The following is a 20303-nucleotide window of genomic DNA, read 5'->3' as shown; positions in this document are numbered from 1 at the left end:
CCACAAGAAATCAAGAAGAGCAATCCCACCCTGTTCCTAGGAGGCAAAGAACTGGAGCCATTTGCTTAATAGCCCTATTTCAGGAGTGGGAATAGTTGAGAGATGGAGGCAGGTGTATCTGGACTCAGTCACTCAGTTGGCCTGTCACTAACTTGCATTAAACTTGAATCTATTCAAAAAAAATCACGGACCTGCTTGTTATCTCATTGTTTTTTTCTCTCATGGATAGTTTCGGTCAAACTATAGTGGTGCTGCCACATGGCATCCCTCCTAAGCTCACAAAGTGCTTAGCGAGCTGATGGGCATGCCTTTGGGCATGAGAGAGACCTGGCACTGCCCTGGGTGGCTACCTCCGAGATGCTTCTCCATGCATCAATTATAAAGCAGTCTTTATCTTATTTAGTTTTTCTAAGTGAGCTCATACTTAATAGGAATTTAGATTATTCTATTTATGGATGTACCAATTTCCAAGCCCGCAAACATCAGATTTAGGTGAGTTTAATGTGGATGGATATTTGCATAATTTAATTTTCTATCCTCCACTCTAAATGAATTACAATGCTAATGTATAGACCTTTGCCCAATCAAATAGAGAACAATAAGTGTTATGAATTTAAAGGGGATGAGCAGATATAGGTTTACAGTTGTTTGTATGGAAATAATACAATAATTTAATAAAGCAAGAATAAACTCTGTGTTTCATGTACTCACAAGTATAAAGTTACTTTTGCCAACCCCTGTATGATATAATTAGGATAATTATTTTACAAGGAAAACTAATTATGCTTTAAATTTTGAGAACACTTGAAATGCAAGCATTAAACAATCAGTGGTTAAGCCTGACATTATATATCTATTTTCCTTAAAATGTATTACTTTTATTTGGACTTCATTTTTCAAACAATTTAGACTTTGAAAGTACTTAAACATCAAATACAATTTTGGGTAAATACTACTACTATTATAACTTGAATTATTTTTTAAATCTGTGCTTTGTTCCAATTTATTTAAACTTGTTTAATGTCCCATAGTAGGTCCATATTAGTGAGTGTTCTATATGCACTCAAAAAATGTGTTTTCTGCTGCTATTGTTTGTAGTGCTTTATAGTTGTCAGGACAAGTAACAATGTTATCAAGTTGTCTTGTTCTAACACTTCTTGAGCTAGGGATGTTAAAATACCCAATCCAATAATTTTGGATTTGTCCATTCCTCCTTTCAGTTCTTTTGGTTTTTACTATGTGTACTTTGCCATGGTTAGGATTTTTGTATCTTTTGGTAGATTGTTCTCATAAGATGACCTTTTTTCATCTCTATAGACAATGTCTAATAATAATTTTGCCACTCGACCTTTACTTAGGTAATATTTGTATGGTATAGTTTTTCCATGCTTTATTTTCAACTTGTGTATCTTGTAGACACCACATAGTTGAAACTTACTTTTTGCTTGTTTATCAAATCTGATAAACTAATTTAAACCATTTAAATTGTTGTAGTTGGGTTTAAATCTATCATCTTGATATTGTTTTCTATTGATCCCATGTGTATTTTGTTATTGTTTTCCAATATTCATGCCTCCTTTTATACTAATTTTGTATTTTTTACGAATCTTTTATCTCCACTATTGAATTAGTAACCATTTCTAAATTTTTTTCCAATGTTTGCTCTAAGGCTTACCATATTCGTCTTTAACTTATCAAAGTCTACATTCAAATATTATTATACCATTTCATATATAGTATAATAAATTTGAAATACTGTATTTCCAATGTCCCCTTGCCAGCATTTGTTTTGTTATCATACAATCTACTATATGATATAAATTACTATAAATATATTCCTATATTTATATTTTGTTATAAATGCCAAAATATATGAAGATTCTTTTTGCTTTCAATGGGTAATTGTCTTTTAAGATATTTTTGAGAGAGGTAAAAAAATTTTTAAACTTGTTGCTATTGCTTTTCATTCCTTTGTGTAGACCCAAATGTCTAGCTGGTATCATTTTCCTTCTCTCCCAAGATCTTACAGTGCTGGTGTGCTGTTGATGAATTGTCTCTGCTTTTGTAGGCCTGGCTGTCAGGATTGTGTTCTGATTTTTGAGAAGTATATTTGCTGCATATAGAATTCCAAGAAGACACTCTTCATTTAGATAAGAAGATATCACTGAATTGTTCTCTGCCTACCTTGTTTCTGATGGATGGGAGGACTGATGTCATTCTTTTATTTGTTCACTGGACATAATATGACTTTTTTCTCTGGCTGCTTTTAAGATTTCCTCTTTATCATTGCTTTTTAACAATTTGCTTTTTATGTGCCTTAGTGTGGTTTTCTCCATGTTTCTTCTACTTGAAGTTTGTCGAGTGCTTTGGCTCTATAGGTGATAGTTTTGATGAAACTTGTGAAAATACTCGGCATTATTCCTTCATGTGTTTTCTTTTTTCTACTCTTTTTGGATGATTCTTTCCTTGGCCTTTGTAGTGACTTCACAAGCCTGTGCAGATCAGTACTCAGCCAGACTCCAAGGGATCCCTCTGCTGACCTTTGAGCTTTCTCTCTGGGCGGCTCCTTCAGCTGGTGTTTTCCCATACAAATCCCAGTCAGTGGGACCTCCCTGTTTCTGCACTCTCAGACTCACTCTCAGACTGACTGTCAGCTCTGTGGGATTGCTGAGCTCTCTTTGTATCCCCTTTCTCTGCCCTGTGTCCTCTCTAGGAAGGGAACTGGTGCATGGTTAAGGCTCACCTACTTTGTCCTCTTCCTCTAGTGTTTATTCTATTGTGATCCCTGGACCCAGATCTGAAAACCATTGTTTCGTGCAGTTTGTCAGGTTGTCTGGTGGTTTAAAGCTGGAGGGGAAGCCTGGTCCCTGTTATTCCATTATGGGCAGAATCAGAATAGTGTGCCTTGTTTCAACAAGCAGATTTCATAGATTTTCTTTTCAGAGAAGGTTATGGTATATTTGAAACAACAAGGTCATCCTAATTTTTGCAAGGTAAAGTTACATTATGTGTGGGTGGAGCACAGTTGTGATCTAGGGCATCATTTGCTTTCTGCAGTAGGTCTGTATAGAAGGACCAGGCAAGCAGAATAAATGTGTGCATCATAGAAAGCTTCTTCATGGAAAAAGTAACGATCATTAAGGTGACCTTGCTTACTCAGTGGCGTGCTTAACCAGCCATGATGAGGCTTAAATTATAGCCCTTTAAATTTTAACAACTGTAGTGTGTTAGTCCAGCCTTCTACACTGGGATCCCCAGAGCTTTGGATGAATTTCAGCAGTCAGTTCGCCCGAGGTGGACAATGTGTGTGCCAAACATAAGGCTTCCCCCTTTTGTGGACAAAGGGTTCCAAAAATAATTCTCAGCCACAATACAAAGTAACACCTGGGTTCAGTTTGTCATCTCAGGCACTCTGGAAGAGGTCCATGACAAGTCACGCCTCTTTTCCCTAAGAATACCAAACATATTCAAGTGGCCTAGAGCCTATTTTATTAATTCAAACAGCTAACAATTTTATCTCAGCCACAATACAAAGTAACACCTGGGTTCAGTTTGTCATCTCAGGCACTCTGGAAGAGGTCCATGACAAATCACGCCTCTTTTCCCTAAGAATACCAAACATATTCAAGTGGCCTAGAGCCTATTTTATTAATTCAAACAGCTGACAATTTTATTATCTATAATACTAAAAGCCTAATGTGCTAATTAGACCAGATGTCCTTCTGGATGACCTCCTGGACAAAGCCAGGGCTGCAAGGGAAGCCCAGGTCCCAGGTGCCAGAGGGAAGCCATGCTGGCAGCTGGGAGAAGGAAGGCCTACTCTTGCATTGGGCCTCTAGTTGTAGAATAAGAGTGCATTTTATTTACCTGTCACTGATTACTTTTAGAAGGAAGGAGCATGAAGTAGTATGACAGTCCAGGCTAAAGTTGTTGTTGTTTTCATTCCATTTTAAGAAGTGGCCTTCTTTATCTATTTTTATGTCCTTCACTTTGAGATCTAAGGTGTTACAAATGTGTCCTCATCCCCATTTTAAAACTGATACTTTAAAAGGATTTTTTTTACTATATTTTTATTTCTACTATCAATAAGCATTTTAAGAACAGATGTAGTTATAGCTAATTCTTAACCCCATCCTCCAGGCTAAAGTTGTTGTTGTTTTCATTCCATTTTAAAACTGATACTTTAAAAGGAATTTTTTTTTACTACATTTTTATTTCTACTATCAATAAGAATTTTCAGAACAGATGTAGTTCTAGCTAATTCTTAACCCCATCGTTCTGATCCTGAGGAGAAGTGGTTCTAATCTCAACCAAATGGTTCTGCCAGTACAAAAATACTTTAGGATAAAATGTATTCAGTGAGGGTAGTGAGTATATTTTAAGGGATCCCCAGAGCTTTGGATGAATTTCAGCAGTCAGTTCGCCCGAGGTGGACAATGTGTGTGCCAAACATAAGGCTTCCCCCTTTTGTGGACAAAGGGTTCCAAAAATAATTCTCGGCCACAATACAAAGTAACACCTGGGTTCAGTTTGTCATCTCAGGCACTCTGGAAGAGGTCCATGACAAGTCACGCCTCTTTTCCCTAAGAATACCAAACATATTCAAGTGGCCTAGAGCCTATTTTATTAATTCAAACAGCTAACAATTTTATTATCTATAATAATAAAATCCTAATATGCTAATTAGACCAGACGTCCTTCTGGATGACCTTCTGGACAAAGCCAGGCCTGCGAGGGAAGCCCAGGTCCCAGGTGCCAGAGGGAAGCCATGCTGGCAGCTGGGAGAAGGAAGGCCTACTCTTGCATTGGGCGAATTTTGTGCATTGGGCCCCTAGTTGTAGAATAAGAGTGCATTTTATTTACCTGTCACTGATTACTTTTAGAAGGAAGGAACATGAAGTAGTATGACAGTCCAGGCTAAAGTTGTTGTTGTTTTCATTCCATTTTAAGAAGTGGCCTTCTTTATCTATTTTTATGTCCTTCACTTTGAGATCTAAGGTGTTACAAATGTGTCCTCATCCCCATTTTAAAACTGATACTTTAAAAGGATTTTTTTTACTATATTTTTATTTCTACTATCAATAAGCATTTTAAGAACAGATGTAGTTATAGCTAATTCTTAACCCCATCCTTCTGATCCTGAGGAGAAGTGGTTCTAATCTCAACCAAATGGTTCTGCCAGTACAAAAATACTTTAGGATAAAATGTATTCAGTGAGGGTAGTGAGTATATTTTAAAGTTGTATAATAAACAAAAGGAATAATCAGAAAAAAATGTGTTTATGGACCTGGGTTAAACTATAACTACCCTTTTTGGTGCCCCTTTGTAGAAACAAATGATGAACCCATCTGAAGAGTTAAGATATATGACATTTCACATCTGCAGCCACATGGATTTATCCATTAACAACTGTCTTAGTTTCTTCTAGAATAGCAGCTCTTTTTAAGAGTTTAACTTTTTGCAAACAAGTATTATGAAAATTTTCTAAAAAAAGTAAAAAGTAGAAATCTTGAAAGAATGTCACAGTGAAAACATATACCCACCACCTAGATTCTTTAACTTTCTACTAACTTTGCTGACAGTTATCTATCTAATCACCTATCAGATTTTTTCTTCTCTGCATTTCAAAGGAAACTGCAGCCACGGTCTTCCTCCTTCAAATACTTGAATCTGCATCAGGTGCTCAATATTTAATCTCCCAGTATTGTGCATATACTATGACACACAAAGCACTTTGTTTGATATAATAGTTGTGTGTGTGTGTGTGTGTGTGTGTGTGTGTTTTATCCTCTCCCGAGGATATTTTTCCATTAATTTTTTAGAGAGTAGAAAGGAATGAGGAAGGAGAGAGAGAGAGAGAGAAACATCTATATGAGAGAGACAAACTGATTGGTTGCCTCCCACATGGGCCTTGACTTGCAGGAACCCAAACTGCGGCGGAGATTGAGTTGTGTGTGTGTGTGTGTGTGTGTGTGTGTGTGTTTTATCCTCTCCCGAGGATATTTTTCCATTAATTTTTTAGAGAGTAGAAAGGAATGAGGAAGGAGAGAGAGAGAGAGAGAAACATCTATATGAGAGAGACAAACCGATTGGTTGCCTCCCACATGGGCCTTGACCTGCAGGAACCCAAACTGGGGTGGAGATTGAGCCTGTAACTGAGGTACATGTCCTTGACTGGGAATCGAACCTCAACCATACGGTCTGTGGGCCAATGCTCTAACCACTGACCCAAATCGGCCAGGGCGATATAATAGTTTTATAGCATAACAAGAATAAAAATGATTAGGGAATATAAATAATAGTATGAGCATTAAGTAACCTTGAGAAATTGTAAAACATATCCTACTGACAATGGTTCCACCATGATTATGTTTATTCAGTGACTATCATTTTCCTTGTAATGCCTCTAGCTCTTAAATCTGTATTCATCTTTCTGAACACATAGTGAAACTGTCTTTAGATTGGATAATATTTTTAACTTCTTTCCTCTGGGTCTTAGCTCCTTCATCTCTGTAGAGAATTAGTCTAGGTGGGTAATTTCAAATAGCTTCTCCAGGCTTGTCATTGGCTAGTCCTCAATTTTCTCTTCCCAATGAGTAAGGCTTTTGATCATCTGTGAGTTCATATATGTCATGAAAAATGCTCAGTGAGCCTGGCTTGTTTGGATCAGTGGTTGAGTGTTGGCCCATGAACCAGGTGGTCCCAGTTTGATTCCCAGGTTGCAGACTCAGTTCCCAATGCGGGGTGTGCAGGAGGCAGCTGATAGGTGATGTTTCTTTCTCTCTCATATCAATGTTTCTATCCCTCTCTCTTCCTCTTTCTCTAAAAATCAATAAAACAACTTTTTTTAAAAATGCTCAGTGACATTAGGAAGACGTTAACTTTTCAGATACTTTTAAAAAATTTTTGTTGTTTTGAAGTTCCACTCCCAGTATTCTCTACCTTGACATTATAGGGCCAACATTTATTTCATCCAGGGAAATATAAAGTACCAAGTTTGGAAACACAAGTTGACTGGCATTTTATTGCATATTTATGCTAAAGATGTTCTGGTGCTTTTTATAGACTGAAGTGTCCACGAAGCTGCTCGTTTGCCAGTTTTGTATTCTGGTGGCTGTCCATATGTTATTCATTTTGTCTCTAGCTTACATAGGTTCCATAAACAAAATGTGGTATATTTAAACAGTATCTACCATCTCACAAATACACTGAGAATATTACTAATACTTTGTCAATGGCTTATGAAACCACAGAATGATGACTCTTAAGAAATACCATATTTAGGATTATGGTATGACATTACTCTGCCACCCAAACTTATGGATAATGGCAACCAGTAACCTAATTGCCTCTCCTGTCACTCAAAGTAAATGTAAGTTTGATGCCATCAAGCCCGTTTTACCTAAAGGTAAACATGATTCGATAAAAACACACATGGTAGGCTGGATCTTTTCTTGACTCTGTGCCCTCAATCAGCGGTTTCTAGATTTTATTTCATAGACAATAAATTTATTTTCTTCTTAAAGCACATGTGTGATATAAGGTAGATAAGTTAGCTCTTTATTTGGACACCACAAAATTCTACCATCTACTATTAGTACAATTTTGTGTCACACTGGAAATGGAGGAAGCACAGTTGATGATAAACTCTTGCTTCGCAAGATCAGTGAAAAACTAACTCCCCATGCCTGTGCCCAGTCCACAGAGCAGCACTTGGAGGGATGGCTCAGCTTCAAGCCAATCAAGAGGATGAATGATGTGTCCATATTTCATGATGCACCTGGTCACATGCCTACATTCCTTGGTTATTCTGGGAGAGAAATGACACATGTCACTCGGTGAGAGGAGCCAGCCCTGCTGTTCGGATGTGAAGCCTTCCAGTGACGTGGCATGATAGAGGCTGATTGTGCAGGCTCTGCATTTCAGTGTCAGCTACCAAAAGAAAGCTGTCATCTAGAGGAGGAACAAGATGAAATCAGAATCACAGAACCGTGTTCCTTCCTGCCTGAAGGCACAGTCGTCTTACTCAGCACCAGCTCTTAAGCACCTGACTTTGAGAAATATATTTGGCATAGAAGTGTAGGAAAATGATTATCTACACATATATTCTTTCTACATATATATATACATATATATGTAGGCAAATGATCATCTACATAAATATTATATCTATCTATCTATCTATCTATCGATTGATCTGATCTTTCCTGTGATGTTATTTTACCTTTCTTTTCCAAATTGGACCTAGCCTCCTCTGAATCCTCTGATTAAAACCTTCCAATAAGTTATAGTCACATCCAAATGCGTTAGCATGACCACCAGGACCCTGCCCGATCTGGGCCCCGTGCAACCCCCCACACTCAGCTTGTGCAACTGTCCCTCTTCGCAGACTATCCACTGGCTTCCTTAGATTTACTTCTGTTCTTCGAAGTGTGGGCCCCCCTTAGGAAGTTGTGCGTCGCTTGTGTTCTTGGTCTCCCCAAATTTTGCTGAGGTGCTCCCTTCTCGGAGAGGAACTTCCTGCACACCTTTAGCTGAAGTTACTTACACCCCTTTGCACTCACCTTCTCACTAGGATGGGCCTTTCCTTCTTGGCTTTCGGAGTGGTTTTACTTATATGCTTTGTGGTTTGTTGCTCTGTGTCTATAGCAGGACACCCACCCTCTGTGTGCGTATGGAATTCCCAGGGCTTAAATAGGACCTGACACAGGATGAGCACTCAGTCGTGATTGTTGAAGGAGGTTTTCTGGGAGCAGCCGCTGCTGATTGTGGTAGTTCAGTAATTTCTGCATCAATATTCAGAACTGTTGGTCTTCTAGATAGTCATGCAATTACTTTCAACAAAGAAGTGTTATTAGATATTTATTTGCCATTGACATGAATATTTGTTCACAGTTATCATAAAATTGGTAAGGGACAACAGTGTGATGTACCCAGGATAGGGTTGAAATTTTGTTTCTGCTTCTTTTGAGCTCTGTAACCTTGTGAAGCCACCATTTCTCTGTCTCTTTAATAGGGGTAATAGATAACTCTGGGGAATGTTATAAATATTGGATGAGTTATATTTATAAAGAGCCCAGGACAGGGCCTGAATACAAGGCCCGGCACATAGAAGGAATTGTATGAATCATACATACAAATGTGCGTATGGAATTCCCAGGGCTTAAATAGGACCTGACACAGGATGAGCACTCAGTCGTGATTGTTGAAGGAGGTTTTCTGGGAGCAGCCGCTGCTGATTGTGGTAGTTCAGTAATTTCTGCATCAATATTCAGAACTGTTGGTCTTCTAGATAGTCATGCAATTACTTTCAACAAAGAAGTGTTATTAGATATTTATTTGCCATTGACATGAATATTTGTTCACAGTTATCATAAAATTGGTAAGGGACAACAGTGTGATGTACCCAGGATCGGGTTGAAATTTTGTTTCTTCTTCTTTTGAGCTCTGTAACCTTGTGAAGCCTCCATTTCTCTGTCTCTATAATAGGGGTACATTATTCCTTTCCAAAAGGGTTATTCCTTTCCAAAAGTCAATTACAGCCCTCCCAAGCTACTGTCATCCCATCTGGGGAATGTTACAAATATTGGATGAGTTATATTTATAAAGAGCCCAGGACAGGGCCTGAATACAAGGCCCGGCACATAGAAAGAATTGTATGAATCATACATACAAAAATCTTGCCTGTATCATTCCAACTTTTCTTCTTTTTGTTGTAAATATGCCTTGTATGTGTACAAGGCCAGACAGACAATTAATTATACAGGTGAATCACAATAGTGGCCTAGTCATGTATGGAAATATTTCTCTATCATGTTTAGGTGTTTGTAGTAAAGTAATACATTTCACAAAGTACCCAAAACTTAGCTCAATGTAATTTTGCAATTTTATTTTCTTTGCCTTGTATTGATATATTTTATGGACCTATTATTGATATGTTTTCCCATATTCTTTTCCATACCCTTTTATACTTCCAAAAATCTGTAATTTTAGCTCTTTAAAGAACTTTTTCTGCTTCCAAGCTGAGTGTTTGCATTCTCTGATTTTAGAGGTAAAATTTTTAACTCCAGCTCTGTTTATTTTCCCATCTCATATCTGATTAATTACAGAGCCTCATGAGTTAAACACACACAGCCCTATAATATGGGCAGGCACAGTGTGCACAGAGGGTAGTGGTGTGAGGTGTTGTGAAAACATGGGCGTAAGACAAGCCTGGGGGAAATGGGGTGAGTTACCTTATATTCGTACTTGCTGTGGAGAAGGTAAATGCTCACTAATCGTACATGCAGGTAGGTGCTTCTCTAATGCTGACATGTAACCCAGTACCTCAAATAGATCAAGCATCGCCAGGACGAAAACCAAGGGTGCAGCATGTTGGTAGAGAGAGCATGTGCATTTCCATCATCTGGGAGCAGCAGGGGCTCCTGGCAGGAAGTGGCCTACTTCCTGCAGTGCTGACTCACAGACTCATCACCAGTGGCCCCGAGACATCATCCCACAGTGTGCCCACGGCCCACTTGCCTCTCTGCAAAGGCAGGAAGACTCAGACTGCCACGTGCTTCCCATCCCATATGGTTCCATACACCCACTATTCTGACTTCCTCTCCTGCCCCTCTCCTTCCCCTCCCCCCACACTGGTTCCTAAAGGTCTTATCAAGGAAATGCAGCTGACCTCCAATTCTTCGTTAAATATTTCATTCACTTTTTTTTTTCTTAAACTAAAGCTAGTTCTCCCGTGAGGGCACTTCCCCTGTAGCTCATGCTAGTGTGACTTTTCCCTTTCCAAAAGTCAATTACAGCCCTTCCCTGCAGTCCCAGCTCATTGCTTACTTGATTATTCTTTCCCACACTGCCTGTATCCAATCCATTGGCTCAATTTTAAAATAAATCTGGGACCTGACCACTTCTAATTAGTTCCACCTTTACCATCTGTTTCAAGCTACTGGCATCCCACCTGGGTTATTGTAACACCTCCTGAGTGATTTACTTCTACCCTTGCACCCTTTTGTTATTGGAGAAATATGTGGATGGGACTTCTCCAATGCTAGTGGGAGGGGGGTATCCCTTTCCCCACTGAATGCTGGGGGTCGGGTCTTATGATATCTCGAGAAAAAGAATTTTCTGAGACTCGCATGGGAGGATGAGTGATTTTTAATTGCATGGAACTACATCCTTGGGTTTCCAAAGTCCCATTTCCCTTATTCTAGACCTGGAAGATATGCAGCGGGAGACTCAGCTGACCTAAAAGCAAAGCCAGTATCCAAAGTTTCTGTTCCATAGTGGAGCTGGGTTTGGTTTAGCATCAGGCTAGTTGTAGTCCGTTAGTCCATTGTGTTACTGGGCGTGCCTATAATATTTGGTTTTCCCTTTGCTCCTTTCCAGTTATTAATAAATAGGTTCATTACAACAGTATCACTTTGGGCTTATTTTTTATGTAGCTGCCAGAGCATTCCTTTGAAAATCTAAGTCAGATAAGGTCACTTCATGGCTCCAAACCTTCCAATGGCTCCCAATCCCATGAAAAGGCCCATCATGTCCTACATATCTGACTCCCCAGTTCCCTCTATATTCTTGTCCTCTATCACACTGCCTGTTTATTTCCCTCTAGCACACTGTCTCTTTGCTGTACCAAGAAATTTGCTAATAATGCCCTTGACTCATGACTTTTGCACCAACCCTTTCCCTTTATCTGGAATGTGTTTTCAACAGATATTCTCTCATCTGTCACGTCTTTCAGAACCCTACTCAAAGGTCAATTGTGGGTGAGATCTTCCATGACTACCCTATAAAACAGTGAACTTCTCCCCAGTGTTATCTATCCACCCTGCTGTTTTATTTTTTCTTCATAGCACTCATCACAATTTCATATATTATATACTAGAGGCCCGGTGCATGAATTCATGCACCAGTGGGGTCCCTTGGCCTGGCCTGTGGGGATTGGGCCAAAACTGGGTCTCTGACATTCCCTGAGGGGTCCTGGATTGCGAGAGGGTGGATCTTAAAGTAGCATAAGAAATACAGGTTAAAATATTAAAATTAAGCAAATACAGTCTTGGGCTATGTACTGTAAAGGAGGAAACATCATTTTAAAAGTATATATTTATGAGAGGAAACTGATCCAATCTGAAGGATGAAGTAAGTCTTCCCTGGATAGGTGTAATCATGATATGAATGGAGTTTTGAGTGATGAGGAAAGGTTAGCAAGAAGAAGAGGAGGGGAGTATATTCCTACAAAAAGACTAGATGTTTATCCCCAGAAGGAGCAGGAGGGAGCCAGTGTTATCAACTGACTGAAGGAAGGCTTAGGTGACCCTTGATAATGCTCTGGTATTATTATTGTTCTATTGACTACCTATGAAAGCATAGCAGATATTGAGAACTGTGTAATCTCATATGCAATGTTCTGTGGTCTGCTCTTTCTTTTTCAGGAATCAGTTTACCATTAACTGAAAAGTTCAACTTCTTGTTTGTGTTAATGGACTTCTTTCTTTTTTGTATTGTTGACACTACTAGAGATATCCCCCATTTCCCTACCTCCACCTAGCCACCCCGCTTCCTTGGCTGTTACCACACTGTTGTCTGTGTCCATCGGCCACGCATATATGTTCTTTGGCTAATTCCCTCACCTTCTTTTAACCAGCGACCCTTTTCCCCGCCCCCTCCCCTCTTACACCTGTCAGTCTGTTCCATGTATCTATGTCTCTGGTTCTATTTTGTTCTTCAGTTTATTTTGTTCATTAGATTCCACATATGAGTGAGATTATGTGATACTGTCTTTCTCTGATGAACTTATTTCACTTAGCATAATAATCTCTAGGTCCATCCATGCTGTCAAAAAGGGTAAGAGTTCCTTCTTTTTTACAGCCATGTAGTATTCCATCATATAAATATATCACAGTTTTTTATCCACTCATATACTGATGGGAATTTGGGCTGTGTCCAGATCTTGGCAATTGTAAATAATGCTGCTGTGAACATAGGAGTGCACATATTCTTTCTGATTGGTGTTTTTGGATGGATTCTTAGGATATATTCCCAGAAATTGGATTTCTGGGACAAAAGGCAGTTCCATTTTTAATGTTTTGAGGAAATACCATACTGTTTTCCACAGTGCTGCACCAATTTGCATTCCTACCAGCAATATATTAGGGTTCCCTTTTCTCCACATCCTCACCAGTACTTGCTGATTTATTAATGATAACCATTCTGGCAGGTGAGGTGATACCTTATTGTAGTTTTAATTTGCATTTCTCTGATGATTAGTGACATTGAGCATTTATTCATATGTCTTTTGGCCATCTATATGTTCTCTTTGGAGAAGTGTTCATTCAGGTCATTTGCATATATATATATATAAATAAATATTATTGATTTCATAGAGGAAGGGAGAGGGAGAGAGAGATAGAAACATCAATGATGAGAGATAATCATTGATTGGTTGCCTCCTGCATGCTCCCTATTGGGGACCAAGCCCACAACCCAGGCATATGCCCTTGACTGTAATCACACCCAGGATCTTCACTCTGCAAGCCAATCTCTATCCACTGAGCAACATGGGCCAGGGCATCCCTTGCCCCCTTCAGTCCGCAGGTCGACGCTCTATCCACTGCGCCAAACCGATTAGGGCTCCCTTTCCCATTTTAAATTGGATTGAGTACTATAAGTTCTTTACATATTTTTGGAAATTAACCCCTTATCAGATGTATCATTGGAGAAGATGTTCTCCCATACAGTGGGTTCCCTTTTCATTTTGTTGATGGTTTCTTTTGCTGTGCAGAAGCTGTTTTGTTTAATGTCCCATTTGTTTACTTTCTCCTTTGTTCTCCTTGTCCTGTGAGATGGATCAGCAAAAATATGGCTATGAAAGGTGTCCGAGATTTTACTGCCTATGTTTTCTTGTATGATTTTGTGACTTACATTAAAGTTTGAGTGTATGTTGGTGGTGCAGTTTTATTTTTTTGCATGTATCTGTCCAATTTTCCTGACACCATTTATTGAAGAGACTGTTTGGACTTATTTTCACTTTCTTAGTCTTTCTTTCAAGGAGCCCTGTCCTGACATTCTAGTTCTTTGTAGCTCATGCTTTTTCATACAGCTAACTTCCTATTTTTATTGCTGAATCATCCAATCAGGCTTAATTGTCTCTCCAGCTGGCTCTGTCCTTTTGCAGAAAAAATTCTGCTACAGGTGCATTTTTTAAAATTAGGCACAGATGAGTGCCTGCATATGGATACAATTGTGATTTCAATCATGAATTCTGAAGAGAAATATGATTAGTGTGTTTTACCTTTCATCATGGCAACTAATCAATTAGGACCATCCCATCACAGGCTGACCCATAGTAATCAGTGAAAAATATATTTTTTAAAAGTTCCCTTTTACATGGTGTTTATGAGCTGCTTAATTATTTTCTTTCTTTTTAGCAATTTTATATAAATTTAAAATTTAATCACACAATCTTTTTTTTTTCAAAGGACTATGGTTTGAAATAAAAAACAACTAAAAATTGGAAGCTTTGAAATTAATGCGAATTCATTTTAATTTCCCCTCTATTGTTCATGAAAAACTAGATTTTCAAATAAATTCATTGTTTAAAAGTTGAAAGGGGGGATGATTAACCTATTGAAGCAAATGGCTTATAATTCTTACCATATGGAAGGAAATCTCTGGCTGAATGTTATGAAAAATATGAAATTATCACATATGTAAATTTTCTAAAATACTTTGTTCTATGTATTTTAATTGATTTTAATATACCTTATTGGTATTCTAAAATTAGTCCTAATTAGTGAATTATATGTTAGTAAAATAAACATTTTTTCTGCTCAGTTTATTCAAATATTAATGTTCAAATATTTCTGTTAGGTTAATCTGGTTGGAAAAATTCCACTTATATTGTCCCAGATGATATGTTTTGATCGGTGTAGATCAAATCAAAGATTCAGATTGTTTGAAACATTATATTTGATGGGCACAGCATCTGCTCTTATATGATATTCAAAATGTTTCCAGAAAACTCCATTTAACAAATATTTAATTTCTTCCTTTATTGTATTCATATTTACCTAGTTCGGCACATGACTCTTGCTCAGTTATCTCATATTTTAAATTTTATATATAAATCTAAAACTCATAGGGAAATAGAGGAAAAACTAATTAGTATATACAGATATTTTGCTAGCAAGTCCATTATTTGATTATATCAAGTAATCCACACAATAACTACAAAGGCAGGTATTATTCCTTTCTGTTACAGGTGGGGAAACTCAGGTTCAGAGACACTAAGAAACCTGATCATCAGAGGAAATCAGTAAAAATGTCCTTTAGGAAAAATGTTGATGCTGTGCCTGTTGTAAGTTGCATTAAGAACATAATAATTCTCCATGCTTCCACATTGCCCACGCCTCACAGGATACAGAACACTTCTCTCTGCTAGTGAGAGCACTACAGAAAAACAAAAATCAATTCAGTGTGATACATGAGGTGAAATAAGGCAAACAGGAGGAATCAGGGACTTCTATTTTCAGCTTTGTCACTATCTCATTAAATGAGCTCAGGAAAACATTTAACCTTTCGAAACCTGAGTTTCTCCTTCTGGGGGAAAAAAGAAGTAGAACAATTATGCGATTTATCTAACAAGGGTTTTCTGATGATTAAACAGTGTGAGTTTCAAGTTCCTGGAATAAAGGTTGCTAGAAATAAGAGCTCTTTAAATAAATAATCATCATGATCTCAAATCACTCTTAAAGGTTGGGGAATTTTTTTCCTAAGTACAAAGGGAACAAACACCTTTAATACCTTTCTCAGTGTTTCTCCTCAGGCCAGAAGCACTGTGTGTGTTGAGAAGAAAGTTGCTGAAAAAGAGCCTGATTTCCAGTCTACTTCTGTCGTTACCTTGCTATGTGACTTTGCTTAAATCATTTGATCTCTGAGACAGTTTCCTCATCTTAATCATCAGGGGTTGGATTAGGTGGTCTCTGTTATCTATTTCAACTTGAAACATCAGTGTGTTCTAGTCACCTAGAATAAAGCTTGGCACATAATATATGCTCAATAAATCATAGGTTGAATGAATGAAAGTATAGATCATGGAACTGCCTTCATTTGCTTTATTTGAGGCTCTGTAGAGGTGTCAGGTAGAGAAACTATAAGGGTCCCAGTGTTAGGGGAGAACATTTGAATGTAATGAGTTTTCTGTCACTATGATCATATGTGAAGGTTGGGCATAAAATTTGCTCAATCATCTTGTGTGTGAATTCGTTTCTGAGCCTGTCCCTCTTTTGATGGCAAAATGTGATGTACACAGTGGAGAACTGACTGGTGTAATAGTCATGCAGATTTGCTATTCTCACATCCGTTAGTCCCTTAATGCTCTCTGTAGTTTAGTTGTCTTCTCATACCAATCTGGTATTTTTTTAAATTTTGAAATAATGTTCAATCTACAGAAGAGTTGTAAATATAGTAGATAGCATTCCTCCTAGTAGACAGTAGATATACCTTTCACCCAGATTCCCCTAATATTAACATTTTGCAGAACATATGGTTCCCTTTTCAAAAGCAAGAAACTAGCTTTACTTTCTGGTACACTGGTACAATACCATTAACCACCAGACTTCCTTTACATTTCACCAGTTTTTCATGTCCTTTTCATATTCTAGCACCCCAGGACACCACAGTTAGTCATCATTTCCTTAGTGACATGAACTGTCCTGTAATTTTCTCATGACAAGGACACTTTGAGGAGTCCTGGTCAGGCATTTTATAAAATTATTTTTCTGAAGCTTTCTCATGATTAGACTTGGATTATGGCTGAAGTGAAGTATTCTTTTCATTACATCTTATTGGGGTACATGACATCAACATGACTTACCCTGGGTGACCTTGACCTTGATCACTTGATTAAGGTGGTATTTGCCAGAGTTTCTCCACTGTAAATTTTTCCTTTTTTCATACTCTGTTTAGTAGAAGCAAATCATTAAGTACCATCTACACTGAAGGGGAAGGAAATTCATCTCTACCACCTGAAGGGAGGAGTATCAGAAAATCTTTGGCCAGTGTGATTCAGTTGGTTGAGTTTGCCCCATACAACAAGGGGTTGCTGGTTCATTTCCCAATCAGGGCACATGCCCCACATTGTGGGCTCAATCCCCAGTAGGTCTGCAGGAGGCAGCTGGTTGATATTCCTCTCTCATCAATGTTTCTATTTGCCCGTCTCTCTTCTTCTCTCTCTAAAATCAATAGAAACATAAACAATTAAAAAATCTTTGGACATGAATTCAAATCATCACATTAATTAAGTATTTTTGAGGAGCAATATAGGCTATATGACTATCCTGTTTACCCTTAGAGTTTGGTTCACTCATTTTACCAGTTCAAGTGAACTTGGCTGAAACAACTATTACTGTAGTATTCTAACGGAGAGTTCTCTTATTTCTTCCTGATTTTTTATTTGAAATTACTCTGTAATGAAAATCTGTCTCTTCTTTTATTAGTCACTTATTTAACCATTTTTCTACATCAGTATGGACTCAGGAATATTTATTCTATCCTTTGGGCTTCAATCCAATACTATTGTTACTTATTTTGTTGCTCAGCTTTTTCCAACGATAGACAACTCTTTTAGGTTGGCTCCTGTGTCCTTTTGACATGTCCCTAACATTCCCCCTGGCATCACTTTCTGGCATTACGTGGTGCTCCAGATTCATCTTATATTTTCCCTCTGTAGCCATTGAATCTGCAATTTCTTCAGGGAGCCCTAGCTGTTCTTATTGGAATGATAGAGATTAAGATCTATGCACCTGATATGCGTACTGCTCCCAAGGTGTCATTGCTCCGAGGCCCTCTGAGATAGACAACAGGAGCAGTTTCAATCTAGGTTAGTGTCTCTGGGTGGAAACACTTCTGAAGAGGCTTGCTTTCCACTTCTCGTTATTTCTGTCCCTTGAAGACTTTTATATGACCGATTATAGAGTCCCTGCTGTTCTACCAATTTTTCTGCCAATTAAATGTGCACACAATTTTTAAAGCAAATATCAGCAAGAAATAAGATTTCACAACTACCTAAATAATAATGACCTTTGGATTGCACCCTAACGCACTTCTGAGTTTCAGACTTATACGCTCAACCTCTTGCTGAATTCTTCTACTTGAACATCTGCCTGGCACTTCAAATTCAGTGTGTGGAAGGCGCCCTCTTCACACACCCTATGAAAGGACCCTTCTCCTTTTTATGTATCTTCACAGCAAGACCACAACCAGTCATTTCAGGTGGACCCTCCATCAGCTCACCCTTCCAGTCAGTAACCACGGGGTATGTAGGGCATATTTGGTGACTGATTAGGCAGTGGCATTTCTTGCTGATTTTATTGCAGCCATGGCTACATGCACTCACGACACTGAATATTTGTAACATGCCAAGAAGTCTGCATTCCCTGTTTTCTTTTCCATCTTTCTTAGATGACTGTGTCATAGCTTCCATCTGTGCTCTGCCTGCTCTAGTAGACTGAGTCCCTGAAGAAGCACCAGACCTGCCCTGCGTGCCTCGCCCAAGCCCAGCACAGCCTCTGTGGGGGAGTAGGTCTGTGACATATTTTGTAGTGAATGGATGAGCAGACTGTGGAGCAGGCTGGGGAGAGGGGGCAATTACAGTCTTCTCAGAATGTCCTTTCTTGAATTAAATTTATATTCCTAGAAACTCATCATGTTTGCTGCTAAGATGGTGTGTTAGTGCGACAAAGAACACTGGTTATTCCGTAGTGAGTATTTGCAATGTGGAAACACTTCTAAGAGTATTACATGCATTCTTCTCAATTAACCTTCACAAAACACTACCAAGTAGGTTTTCTTCTCAATTTCACAAATGAGCACATTGAGCCCATGGCAGAGTTTGTGGGAGTTTCTCCCAGGGCTCACAGTGCCTTTTTGTCCGTTCTACCTAAAGAGTGGGGCATGAAGCACAGGACCGAGTTGTCACCAATAGGGTGGGAGTGAAAGGAATGAGCTTCATTTTTACACTTTCCCACACATTCCCTTCCATTCTGCTTTCCTTTCTCAGGCTAGAGACATGGTAAATGCTTGTTGGAGATCATGGAACCACTAGCTGGGAAGAGCCTGAGTCCCGGAATTCCTACTTGGAGCAGCGGCACTTGTTAATGAGGGGACACCCTTGGGCTTGAAATGAACGGGACTCCTTCTGTATTGTTAGAAACCCAAGAGTTCAGATTCCGTGGTCACAACTGTTAGCATCACCCTAACTAATACAGAAATGGGCAGTGGTTATTTAACTTTTCCTAAGTAATACATTTTTATAAAATAGGTACAAAAAATTAAAAGTTGCTTTGACCTGAATTTAATAGTTTACATTCTCTTAACTTATATGGCACCTCTTACTACGTGTGAATATACATTTTTTCTGTTTTTCAAAATTTTGTTTAGACATTGACAAATATTTTTCTTATTCCTAGTCCCACATTTAGCTCCTATCAAAAGCTTTGCCATTATATCTGATTCCAGCTTTTCATGGTGGTGTCTTCATCGCAGACAACTTCAAGATTAGGGTAACCGCCAGGGTATGTAGGACATATTGGGTGACTGATCAGTCAGTGGCATTTTCAGGTTTTTGCATATTGGAAGAATGGCTGTTATGTGTTTATGATGATAGAGTTACTCTATTTTGGTGAAAAGGTGAAGGAAAAATGGAGCTAGCTGATATATTTTAACAACCAGTTCCTTTGAACTGATTGGAGGAGCCATAGGATGCCTTTTCATCAACTTCTCCCTTTCCCTGTCCTGGATATTTAGTGTAAAGTAAAGATCATGGTGTTATTAATGTAAAAGACTTGAATTTTGTGGCAGAGTTCCAACATTATTGAATGTACCACTTTGAAAATGTGCTTTAAACATCTGAAAAAGAGTCTCATCAATGAAAACAATGAAATCTTACTCATAGGATTAACTCATAGGATTAATGTGAGGAATAAAGGAAGGAATGTCTTTAAGCATAGAATCTAGCACATGGGAGCCAAATTAATACATATCAGTATTTATCATTATTTGTCTTAAGTTTTTATTCCCTTGGGCATAGTCTCTATACTTAGAATAATATGAACTGCTAACTCTGTATCCATTATTTAACATGGTTTCCTAGTTTTCCACTATCCTATATAATAAAGAGCTAATATGCAAATGGTCACCACACCCTTGTGCCCTCGCACCATGGCAGGGGGACCTGAGGCTGGGCTGGTGGACCTGAAGCCGCATCCCCCGCCCCGGGGCCAGGGCCAGGGGACCTGAGGCTGCACCCC

The 20303-nt window shown here is 38.6% G+C and overlaps 1 protein-coding gene and 1 long non-coding RNA gene across 2 annotated transcripts in view; one reads left to right on the top strand and one right to left on the bottom strand.

Annotated features, from left to right (window-relative positions):
* Window positions 1-20303, top strand: part of HCN1 (hyperpolarization activated cyclic nucleotide gated potassium channel 1) — a gene marked incomplete at its 3' end in the record, with an annotated part of 302392 nt that overhangs the window by 50376 nt on the left and 231713 nt on the right. The window lies entirely within an intron of this gene.
* LOC106726889 lies at window positions 11351-17394 on the bottom strand. Its single transcript, XR_001363015.1, has 3 exons — window positions 17383-17394; window positions 16614-16616; window positions 11351-11422 (listed from the first exon to the last, which is right to left on the bottom strand). It is a non-coding gene; the product is annotated as an uncharacterized LOC106726889 (long non-coding RNA).

This window comes from Myotis brandtii, unplaced genomic scaffold, assembly GCF_000412655.1.
Source record: "Myotis brandtii unplaced genomic scaffold, ASM41265v1 scaffold328, whole genome shotgun sequence".
In the NCBI taxonomy this organism is placed as follows: domain Eukaryota; kingdom Metazoa; phylum Chordata; class Mammalia; order Chiroptera; family Vespertilionidae; genus Myotis; species Myotis brandtii.
The sequence above is the reverse complement of the archived record's forward strand: the minus strand, read 5'-3'. Positions and strand labels throughout refer to the sequence as shown.